We start from the raw sequence: 12,374 nt of genomic DNA on the forward strand, positions 1-12,374 counted from the left end.
TGAGCTTCGCAGCAAGTGGGAGGAGTGGAGAGCAGAGTGGTGCTGGATCGTCGAGGAGAATCCACAGCCGTTTACTGCCCTGCAACAAGCCCCAATAGCGCGCGGCAATGATTGGAGCAATGTGGCCCCGGAAGACGGCAGGCTTAAAATTGCCATCACCCGTATTCTTCGCCTTAGGCTTGCCGGGCTCACCGTAGGCGCTGTCGGTGCAGATTTCCTTCGTCGCCGCATCGCCCCCCTGCAGGAGAGGGGGAGACCCGCCTGGGAGTTCAAGAACTCGGCGGATATCATGAGGCTGCGCCTGGGCCTCAACTTCAATTTCACCGTCCTGGAGCTGGATGCGATGCTCCTGGAGCTGTTCAAACGCGATCCTCAGCACCCCTTCATGTTGCCGAGGAGCGTCGTTCCGTTGTGCAACAATTCTTCGCTCGATCGGATCCGCGCAATGATGCCGTTGTGTGACTCGCACAGAATCGCTCCAACTTGGCAAGAACCTGCGGATGACGTCGTGCGGGCGTTCTTCGACGACTTGGTAGAAGTGCCGGTCTGCGCTGACGAGCAGAAGAGCCTCACCCGCGACACCATTGACGATGAGATGCAGCGCATCGCCACCAGGTTGGAAGAGGTGGCGGCAGCAATTGCCGCGGGCGAGTTTGGGTTCACCGTGGAGGAGGCAGAGGCAGCAGAGGCGGCAAGCGTTACCGAGCGCGAGGAGTTTGCCGGCGAGGAAGACCTTGCCAGCCCTGAAGCTGAGCCGAGCGAGCCCGGCGAGGAAGAGCCTGAACCTTCAGATAGCTTGCCGCAGGCGGAGCCCCCGGCCCCGGCAAGGAGGTGTCTCCGCACGGCTGGGGACGCAGCGGGGCGGCAGACGAGCCAACAGCCGCCGAGCCATGCGACACGCTCCACCGTGGCAAGCACTGTTGCCGCGGGAGCGCCTCACGCTGCTGCGGTAACTGGAGCGGGATCTTCCCGGTCCACTGCCACTGCTCCTGCCAAGCGGACAAGGGAGCCTACTCCTCCACCTCGACGCACCAGAGGGGAGCCGGACTTTGATCTCTCCGCGCTCAGCTCCGATGATGAAGAAGAAGAGTAAGTTTCTTTGTTATTGTAGTTCTTCAATCTTGTTGCTTTCGTCTTGTATCTGACTTGCTTCAATCCGAACCCATTCCTTTTCAGGACGCTGGCCCAGAGAGCGGCGAAGAGAGCCAAGGCCTCGGTGATTGTCATCGAGGATGATCCCACCATATCAACAGGGGGTGCATCTGAGACCACCTTGACGGACCCGGCAACTACTCCGCAAAGTAGCCCCCAGCGCAGCCCCCAGCGTAAGTTTATAGTTTACTTTCTACTGTCAGGCGCGCATGGGTGATCTTTTCTCTACTGATATCTTGACTGTTGATTTGTGTAGGAGCAGAACAGCCTCACCAGGAGTGCCCGGAAGCTGCTCCCGAAGTGCCATCTGCTGCGACTACGCCGCCAAGGGAGGAATCCCCGGCAAGGGAGCGCTCTCCGGCAAGGGAGAACACTCCGGCAAGGGACAGTTCTCCGGCAAGGGACGACACCAGCGATCCTCTGGTGGTTGAGGCCGCGACCGCAGATCCTAGCACAGGTAATTTCCTTGCCTGAAAACTTCCCTTGGGATCTTCTTCTTCTGGTTTTCTTCTTGCATATTTGCTTGACTTCTCTCCCCTTTCCGTTTGTTAGATCCACCGGCCACGGAGGCGATGGAGACCGAGGACGCCGGCGAGGAGGGCGCGCATGGCAGTGCCGATGACGCCGTCGCCACCGAAGGAGAGGCCGGCGCTGATGAGCCCGCCGGCGAAGAGGCTGCTGAAGCTGCCGCCGCAGAGGCTGGCGAGGGATCCGGCGATCGCACTGACGGCTCCGAGGCCACAGGAGCGCCTGGCGCTACACCGACCGCCGATCCCTCCGCCGCTGCTGCAGAGCCAGGCCCCGAAGAGCCGCAGCCCGGCGCCTACCTGAAGGCCGACGATGGAATCTTCATCAAGCTTCCCTGGGCGTCAAGCTCCAGGGCGCCGGTCGAGGGAGAAATCCTGGACAGAGAGGTGCTTGCCTCCGCCGGGCTGACGCTGGTTGACGCGCCAGGCAGCAGCGACGAGCCTGAAGAGGAGCGGCTGCTGCGGAAGCTGACGTCGCTCTATCGTGCCCGACAAGCCAAGCTGGCCTCCCGAGAAGCGCCTGTCGTGAAGGCGGGAGTCGACATTGAGAAGCGCGCGGAGGAGCTCCGGGGCCTCAGGCAGGAAGCTCTCCGTTCCTTGGCGGAGAAGCGGGAGCAACTTCTCGAGGAGCGGAAAGCCTTCCTCCTCGAGAAGGCTGAAGCTGAAGAGAAGCAACGGCTTGTCGCCGAAAGCTTGTTCGCGCAGGAAGGAGAGTTGGCGCAGCACAAGGTCAATCTTGACAGCCACGAGGAGGATCTTGCCGCGCGTGAGCAAGCAATTGGCGGGGCCCTCAAGGAAGCAAAGGACGCTGCCGCAGCTGCTGAGGCCGCCAAGAAGGAGCTGGAGACGAAGGTGGCGCAGCTGGAGGCCGATCTTAAGGCGAGCGGCGAGGAGCTTGCCGAGCTCAAGCGTGAGCGTGAGAAGGACGCTGCCGCTCATGGTGAGCTGCAGGGTCTTCTCGCTAAGAGGGCAAGGAGCTCAGTGCCGCCCAGGATTCCAATGCTGACCTGGAGTTGAAGCTGGCCACCTTGACTCAGACGCTGGACGGCGCCAGGGAGCGGGAGGTGACCTTGTCGGAGAAGATCAAGGCCGATGAGACGCTGCTGGCGAATGCTGCTGCCGCCCATGACGCCTTCAGGGAGACGGTGGAGCACTGGACTGAGGGTCTTGTGGATCTTGCCGCCGCCATCGACGGGGAGCTGGCGCAGCTGGGGATGGAGGAGCTCGGGTACTCCTCCGACGAGCACGTCCAACCCAGCGCCAAGCTCAGTTTGTTCTTCAAAGGCGTGGCGACGGGCCTCCAGCAACTCCGGGAGAAGATCCCAAAGCAGTTGGTTGACGAGTCGCGCAAGATCTGCGCAGGAGCTCTCCAGAAGGTGCTGATGAAGGTGGCCTTCCGCAACCCAGGCCTCAACTTCACCAATGTCCTCAAGTCCCTGCCGCCGGACGCTGATTTGGAAGCGCTCAAGGCCCTTGTCGCACCCATTGTGGACAAGGTAAGCGGGATCAAGAGGGTTGAGGGCGATAGCGTAGACTAGGCCGCCCGTTTTATCTTTTTCCTTGTCGCGGCTGGTCATGTCATGGGAACAATCTGTTAGAGCTGCGACAAGTTATCTTGTAATATAACTCTATTTCTGGTATCGATTGCTACGTTATTTCCTTTACTAGATTCCTTTCTTTGTATGTTTTTACCCTACGCTTTTAGGGAACTTGTCGGCGCAGGCACTTGAGCCGCGAGCGCTGAGTGCGGGACGTCAGCAGCCTGCTGGCGGTGCCGCTTCCGACAAGAAACCTTGTCACGACTAGTTGCAGCACACTTAATGTTGGAAATATGCCCTATAGGCAATAATAAAAGTATTATTATTATATTTCCTTGTTCATGATAATTGTCTTTTATTCATGCTATAACTGTATTATCCGGAAATGGTAATACACGTGTGAATACATAGACCACAATATGTCCCTAGTGAGCCTCTAGTTGACTAGCTCGTTGTGATCAACAGATAGTCATGGTTTCCTGGCTATGGACATTGGATGTCGTTGATAACGGGATCACATCATTAGGAGAATGATGTGATGGACAAGACCCAATCCTAAGCCTAGCACAAAGATCGTGTAGTTCGTTTGCTAGAGCTTTGCCAATGTCAAGTATCTCTTCCTTTGACCATGAGAGCGTGTAACACCTGGATACCGTAGGAGTGCTTTGGGTGTATCAAACGTCACAACGTAAATGGGTGACTATAAAGGTGCACTACAGGTATCTCCGAAAGTATCTATTGTTTTATGCGGATCGAGACTGGGATTTGTCACTCCGTGTAAACGGAGAGGTATCTCTGGGCCCACTCGGTAGGACATCATCATATGCGCAATGTGACCAAGGAGTTGATCACGGGATGATGTGTTACGGAACGAGTAAAGTGACTTGCCGGTAACGAGATTGAACAAGGTATTGGATACCGACGATCGAATCTCGGGCAAGTAACATACCGATAGACAAAGGGAATTGAATACGGGATTGATTAAGTCCTTGACATCGTGGTTCATCCGATGAGATCATCGTGGAACATGTGGGAGCCATCATGGGTATCCAGATCCCGCTGTTGGTTATTGACCGGAGAACGTCTCGGTCATGTCTGCATGTCTCCCGAACCCGTAGGGTCTACACACTTAAGGTTCGATGATGCTAGGGTTATAAAGGAAGCTTGTATGTGGTTAACGAATGTTGTTCGGAGTCCCGGATGAGATCCCGGACGTCACGAGGAGTTCCGGAATGGTCCGGAGGTAAAGATTTATATATGGGAAGTCCTATTTTGGCCACCGGAAAATGTTCAGGATTTTTCGGTATTGTACCGGGAAGGTTCTAGAAGGTTCCGGAGTGGGGCCCACCTGCAGGGGGGAACCACATGAACGTGGGTAGTGGGGGAAAGGCCCCACACCCCTGTTCAAGGCGCAACAAGATCCCCCCTTAGAAGGAATAAGATCATATCCCGAAGGGATAAGATCAAGATCCCTAAAAAGGGGGGATAACAATAGGTGGGGAAGGAAATGATGGGATTTCTTTCCTCCCACCTTGGCCAACGCCCCAATGGACTTGGAGGGCAAGAAACCAGCCCCTCCACCCCTATATATAGTGGGGAGGCGCATGGGAGCTACAGACGAAGTTCTGGCGCAGCCCTCCCCCTCTCACAAGTACTCCTCCTCTCCCGCGGTGCTTGGCGAAGCCCTGTAGGATTGCCACGCTCCTCCACCACCACCACGCCGTTGTGCTACTGCTGGATGGAGTCTTCCTCAACCTCTCCCTCTCTCCTTGCTGGATCAAAGCGTGGGAGACGTCACCGGGCTGTACGTGTGTTGAACGCGGAGGTGCCGTGCGTTCGGCACTTGATCATCGGTGATTTGAATCACGACGAGAACGACTCCTTCAACCCCGTTCACTTGAACGCTTCCGCTTAGCGATCTACAAGGGTATGTAGATGCACTCTCCTTCCCCTCGTTGCTGGTTTCTCCATAGATAGATCTTGGTGACGCGTAGGAAAATTTTGAATTTCTGCTACGTTCCCCAACAGTGGCATCATGAGCTAGGTCTATTGCGTGGATTCTTTGCACGAGTAGAACACAAAGTAGTTGTGGGCGTTGATGTTGTTCAGTATGCTTACCGTTACTAGTCCAATCTTGTTTCGACGGTATTGTAGGATGAAGCGGCCCGGACCGACCTTACACGTACTCTTACGTGAGACAGGTTCCACCGATTGACATGCACTTGATGCATAAGGTGGCTAGCGGGTGCCAGTCTCTCCCACTTTAGTCGGAACGGATTCGATGAAAAGGGTCCTTATGAAGGGTAAATAGCAATTGGCATATCACGTTGTGGTTTTGCGTAGGTAAGAAACGTTCTTGCTAGAAACCCATAGCAGCCACGTAAAACATGCAACAACAATTAGAGGACGTCTAACTTATTTTTGCAGGGTATGCTATGTGATGTGATATGGCCAAGAGGAATGTGATGAATGATATGTGATGTATGAGATTGATCATGTTCTTGTAATAGGAATCACGACTTGCATGTCGATGAGTATGACAACCGGCAGGAGCCATAGGAGTTGTCTTTATTTATTGTATTACCTGCGTGTCACTGAAGAACGCCATGTAAATTACTTTACTTTATTGCTAAACGTGTTAGCCATAGAAGTAGAAGTAGTCGTTGGCGTGACAACCTCATGAAGACACGATGATGGAGATCATGATGATGGAGATCATGGTGTCATTCCGGTGACGATGATGATCATGGAGCCCCGAAGATGAAGATCAAAAGGAGCAAAATGATATTGGCCATATCATGTCACTATTTGATTGCATGTGATGTTTATCATGTTTATGCATCTTGTTTACTTAGGACGATGGTAGTAAATAAGATGATCCCTTACAAAATTTCAAGAAGTGTTCTCCCCTAACTGTGCACCGTTGCTACAGTTCGTCGCTTCTAAGCACCACGTGATGATCGGGTGTGATGGATTCTTACGTTCACATACAACGGGTGTAAGACAGTTTTACACAGCGAAAACACTTAGGGTTAACTTGACGAGCCTAGCATGTGCAGACATGGCCTCGGAACACGGAGACCGAAAGGTCGAGCATGAGTCGTATAGTAGATACGATCAACATGAAGATGTTCACCGACGTTAACTAGTCCGTCTCACGTGATGATCGGACACGGCCTAGTTGACTCGGATCATGTGATCACTTAGATGACCAGAGGGATGTCTATCTAAGTGGGAGTTCATAAGATGAACTTAATTATCTTGAACATAGTCAAAAGATTTTTGCAAATTATGTCGTAGCTCGCGCTTTAGTTCTACTGTTTTAGATATGTTCCTAGAGAAAATATAGTTGAAAGTTGAAAGTAGCAATTATGCAAACAGTAGAAAGCTTATGTCCTTAATGCACTGCTCAGTGTGCTGAACCCCAAATGTCGTTTGTGGATGTTTCAAACATCGAACATACGAGTTTTGATAACTAGGTGATAGTTCAGTTAAATGGTTTAAGTAGAGGCACCAAAGACGTTTTCAAAACATCGCGGAACATATGAGATGTTTCGAGGGCTGAAATTGGGATTTCAGGCTCGTGCTCACGTCAAGAGGTATAAGACCTCCGACGATTCTCTTAGCCTGCAAACTAAGGGAGAAAATCTCAATCGTTGAGCTTGTTCTCAGATTGTCTGAGTGCAACAATCACTTGAATTGAGTGGGAGTTGATCTTCCAAATGAGATAGTGATGTTTCTCCAAAGTCATTGCCACCGAGCTGCTAGAGCTTCGTGATGAACTATAACATATCAGGGATAAATAAGATGATCCTTGAGGTATTCACAATGTTTGACACCGCGAAAGTAGAAATCAAGAAGGAGCATCAATTGTTGATGGTTGGTGAAACCACTAGTTTCAAGAAGGGCAAGGGCAAGAAGGGATACTTCATGAAACGGCAAATCAGCTGCTGCTCTAGTGAAGAAACCCAAGGTTGAACCCAAACCCGAGACTAAGTGCTTCTGTAATAAGGGGAACAGTCACTAGAGCAGAATTACCCTAGATACTTGGTAGATGAGAAGGCTGGCAAGGTCGATAGAAGTATATTGGATATACATTATGTTAATGTGTACTTTACTAGTACTCCTAGTAGCACCAGGGTAAAAGATACCGGTTCGGTTGCTAAGTGTTAGTAACTCGAAATAAAAGCTAGGGCATAAAAGGAGACTAGCTAAAGGTGAGCTAACGATATGTGTTGGAAGTGTTTCCAATGTTGATATGATCAAGCATCGCACGCTCCCTCTACCATCGAGATTTGGTGTTTGCGTTGAGCATAGACATGATTGGATTATGTCTATCGCAATACGGTTATTTATTTAAAGAGAATAATGGTTACTCTATTTATTTTGAATAATACCTTCAATGGTCTTGCACCTAAAATGAATGGTTCATTGAAATCTCGATCGTAGTGATACACATGTTCATGCCAAAAGATAGTAATGATAGTACCACCTATTTGTGGCACTGCCACGTAAGTCATATCGGTATAAAATGCATGAAGAAGCTCCATGTTGATGGATCTTTGGACTCACTCATTTTTGAAAAGTTTGAGACATGCGAACCATGTCTATTGGTATATATGCATGAAGAAACTCCATGCAAATGGACCGTTTGAACTCACTTGATTTTGAATCACTTGAGATATGCAAATCATACCACATGGGCAAGATGACTGAAAAGCCTCATTTTTAGTAAGATGGAACAAGATAGCAACTTGTTGGAAGTAACACATTTTGATGTGTGCAGTCGAATGAGTGCTGAGGCATGCAGTGAATATCACACAGATGATTCGAGTAAATGTTGAGTATATTTACTTGATGAAACACAAGTCTGAATTATTGAATGGTTCAAGTAATTTCAGAGTGAAGTAGCAGATCATTGTGACAAGAGGATAAAATGTCTATGATATGATCATAGAGATGAATATCTGAGTTACGAGTTTTGGCACACAATTAAGACATTGTGGAAATTGTTTTGCAATTAATACCGCCTGGAACACCATAATGTGATGGTGTGTCCGAACATCATAGTTGCACCCTATTGGATATGGTGCGTACCATGATGTCTCTTATCGAATTACCACTATCGTTCATGGGTTAGGCATTAGAGACAACCACATTCACTTTAAATAGGGCACCACGTAATTCCGATGAGATGACACCGTATGAATTATGGTTTAGAGAAACCTAAGTTGTCGTTTCTTAAAAGTTTGGGGCTGCGACGCTTATATGAAAAAGTTTCAGGTTGATAAGCTCGAACCCAAAGCGGATAAAATGCATCTTCATAGGAAACCCAAAACAGTTGGGTATACCTCCTAATTCAGATCCGAAAGCAATATGGATTGTTTCTAGAATCGGGTCCTTTCTCGAGGAAAAGTTTCTCTCGAAAGAATTGAGTGGGAGGATGGTGGAGACTTGATGAGGTTATTGAACCGTCTCTTCAACTAGTGTGTGACAGGGCACTGGGAGTTGTTCCTGTGGCACCTACACCAATTGAAGTGGAAGATTATGATATTGATCATGAAACTTCAGATCAAGTCACTCCCAAACCTCATAGGATGGCAAGGATGTGTACTACTTCAGAGTGGTACGTAATCCTGTCTTGAAGGTCATGTTGCTAGACAACAATGAACCTACGAGCTATGGAGAAGCGATGGTGGGCCCGGATTCCGATAAATGGCTTGAGGCCATAAAATCCAAGAGAGGATCCATGTATGAAAACAAAGTGTAGACTTTGGCAGAACGGCTCGATGGTTGTAAGGCTAATGAGCACAGATGGATTTCAAAAGGAAGACGGACAATGATGGTAAATGTCACCATTAAGAAAGCTCGACTTGTCGTTAAGATGTTTTCCGACAAGTTCAAGGAGTTGACTATGATGAGATTTTCTCACTTGTAGCGATGTTAAGAGTCTGTTGGAATTATATTAGCGATTACTGCATTATTTATGAAATCTTGCAGATAGGATGTCAAAACATTGTTTCCTCGACGATTTTAATGAGGAAAGGTTGTATGTGATACAACCGAAAGGTTTTGTCAATCCCGAAAGATGCTAATAAGTATGCAAAGCTCCAGCAATCCTTCTAAGGACTGGAGTGAGCATGTCGGAGTTGGAATGTATGCTTTGATGATGATCAAAAATTTTGGGTTTGTACAAAGTTTATGAGAAACTTGTATTTCCAAAGAAGTGAGTGGGAGCACTATAGAATTTCTGATGAGTATATGTTGTTGACATATTGTTGATCAGAAATGACGTAGAATTTCTTTAAAGCATATAGGGTTATTTTGAAAGTGTTTTTCAATGGAAAGCCTGGATTAAGCTACTTGAACATTGAGCATCAAGATCTATAAGGATAGATCAAAATGCTTAATAATACTTTCAAATGAGCACATACCTTGACATGATCTTGAAGGTGTTCAAGATGGACCAGTCAAAGAAGGAGTTCTTGCCTGAGTTGTAAGGTACGAAGTTAAGACTTAAAGCTCGACCACGGCAGAATAGAGAGAAAGGACGAAGGTCGTCCCCTATGCTTAAGACGTAGGCTCTTCAGTATGCTATCCTGTGTACCGCACCTGAAGTGTGCCTTGCCATGAGTCAGTCAAGGGGTACAAGAGTGATCCAAGAATGGCTCACAGGACAGCGGTCAAAGTTATCCTTAGTAACTAGTGGACTAAGAAATTTTCTCGATTATGGAGGTGGTAAAAGAGTTCGTCGTAAAGGTTACGACGATGCAAGCTTGACACCTATCCGGATAGCTCTGAGTAGAGAGACCGGATACATATAATGGAGCAATAATTTAGAATAGCTCCAAGTAGAACAGTTGTTTGGAATAGCTCCGAATAGAGCGTGGTAGCTGCATCTAGGAGATGACATAGAGATTTGTAAAGCACACACGGATCTGAAAGGTTCAGACCCGTTGACTAAAACCTCTCTCACAAGCAACATGATCAAACCTAAAACTCTTGGGTATTAGTCACATGGCGATGTGACCTGTGAGTGTTAATCACATGGCGATGTGAACTGGATTATTGACTCTAGTGCAAGTGGGAGACTGTTGGAAATATGCCCTAGAGGCAATAATAAAAGTAGTATTATTATATTTCCTTGTTCATGATAATTGTCTTTTATTCATGCTATAACTGTATTATCCAGAAATCGTAATACACGTGTGAATACATAGACCCCAATATGTCCCTAGTGAGCCTCTAGTTGACTAGCTCGTTGTGATCAACAGATAGTCATGGTTTCCTGGCTATGGACATTGGATGTCGTTGATAACGGGATCACATCATTAGGAGAATGATGTGATGGACAAGACCCAATCCTAAGCCTAGCACAAAGATCGTGTAGTTCGTTTGCTAGAGCTTTGCCAATGTCAAGTATCTCTTCCTTTGACCATGAGAGCGTGTAACTCCTGGATACCGTAGGAGTGCTTTGGGTGTATCAAACGTCACAACGTAAATGGGTGACTATAAAGGTGCACTACAGGTATCTCTGAAAGTATCTATTGTTTTATGTGGATCGAGACTGGGATTTGTCACTCCGTGTAAACGGAGAGGTATCTCTGGGCCCACTCGGTAGGACATCATCATATGTGCAATGTGACCAAGGAGTTGATCACGGGATGATGTGTTACGGAACGAGTAAAGTGACTTGCCGGTAACGAGATTGAACAAGGTATTGGATACCGACGATCGAATCTCGGGCAAGTAACATACCGATAGACAAAGGGAATTGAATACGGGATTGATTAAGTCCTTGACATCGTGGTTCATCCGATGAGATCATCGTGGAACATGTGGGAGCCATCATGGGTATCCAGATCCCGATGTTGGTTATTGACCGGAGAACGTCTCGGTCATGTCTACATGTCTCCCGAACCCGTAGGGTCTACACACTTAAGGTTCGATGACGCTAGGGTTATAAATGAAGCTTGTATGTGGTTACCGAATGTTGTTCGGAGTCCCGGATGAGATCCCGGACGTCACGAGGAGTTCCGGAATGGTCCGGAGGTAAAGATTTATATATGGGAAGTCCTATTTTGGCCACCGGAAAATGTTCGGGATTTTTCGGTATTGTACCGGGAAGGTTCTAGAAGGTTCCGGAGTGGGGCCCACCTGCATGGGGGGACCCACATGAACGTGGGTTGTGGGGGAAAGGCCCCACACCCCTGGTCAAGGCGCAACAAGATCCCCCCTTAGAAGGAATAAGATCATATCCCGAAGGGATAAGATCAAGATCCCTAAAAAGGGGGGATAACAATCGGTGGGGAAGGAAATGATGGGATTTCTTTCCTCCCACCTCGGCCAACGCCCCAATGGACTTGGAGGGCAAGAAACCAGCCCCTCCACCCCTATATATAGTGGGGAGGCGCATGGGAGCGACAGACGAAGTTCTGGCGCAGCCCTCCCCCTCTCACAAGTACTTCTCCTCTCCCGCGGTGCTTGGCGAAGCCCTGCAGCATTGCCACGCTCCTCCACCACCACCACGCCGTTGTGCTGCTGCTGGATGGAGTCTTCCTCAACCTCTCCCTCTCTCCTTGCTGGATCAAGGCGTGGGAGACGTCACCGGGCTGTACGTGTGTTGAACGCGGAGGTGCCGTGCGTTCGGCACTTGATCATCGGTGATTTGAATCACGACGAGAACGACTCCTTCAACCCCGTTCACTTGAACGCTTCCGCTTAGCGATCTATAAGGGTATGTAGATGCACTCTCCTTCCCCTCGTTGCTGGTTTCTCCATAGATAGATCTTGGTGACGCGTAGGAAAATTTTGAATTTCTGCTACGTTCCCCAACACTTAAGTTGTTGAGCGGACTCGAAACAAAATAAGGGCGCAACTAGCTACGAGTTGGTTCCTCCGCGCACAGGTTTTCCATACAAAGCACGGTCGTTCGAGGAAGATAACTTAAAAATTAAAACTAATTGCTCAAACTTTGGCAACTTAGCTTTTCTGTCGTTTGCTTTCCGGCAAGGCGAAACTTCCTTGAACGATGCCTAGTCCACACCATTACCTTCTCCTTCCCCCCGGCAAACTTGTGTGCGGGGGAACCTTCGTTTCCTTTTGAGAAAAAGAAAGAAGAGAAAATAAAGATATGGAGCCTTATGGCTCGTTATTG

This window comes from Triticum aestivum, chromosome 6B, assembly GCF_018294505.1.
Source record: "Triticum aestivum cultivar Chinese Spring chromosome 6B, IWGSC CS RefSeq v2.1, whole genome shotgun sequence".
Lineage (NCBI taxonomy): Eukaryota > Viridiplantae > Streptophyta > Magnoliopsida > Poales > Poaceae > Triticum > Triticum aestivum.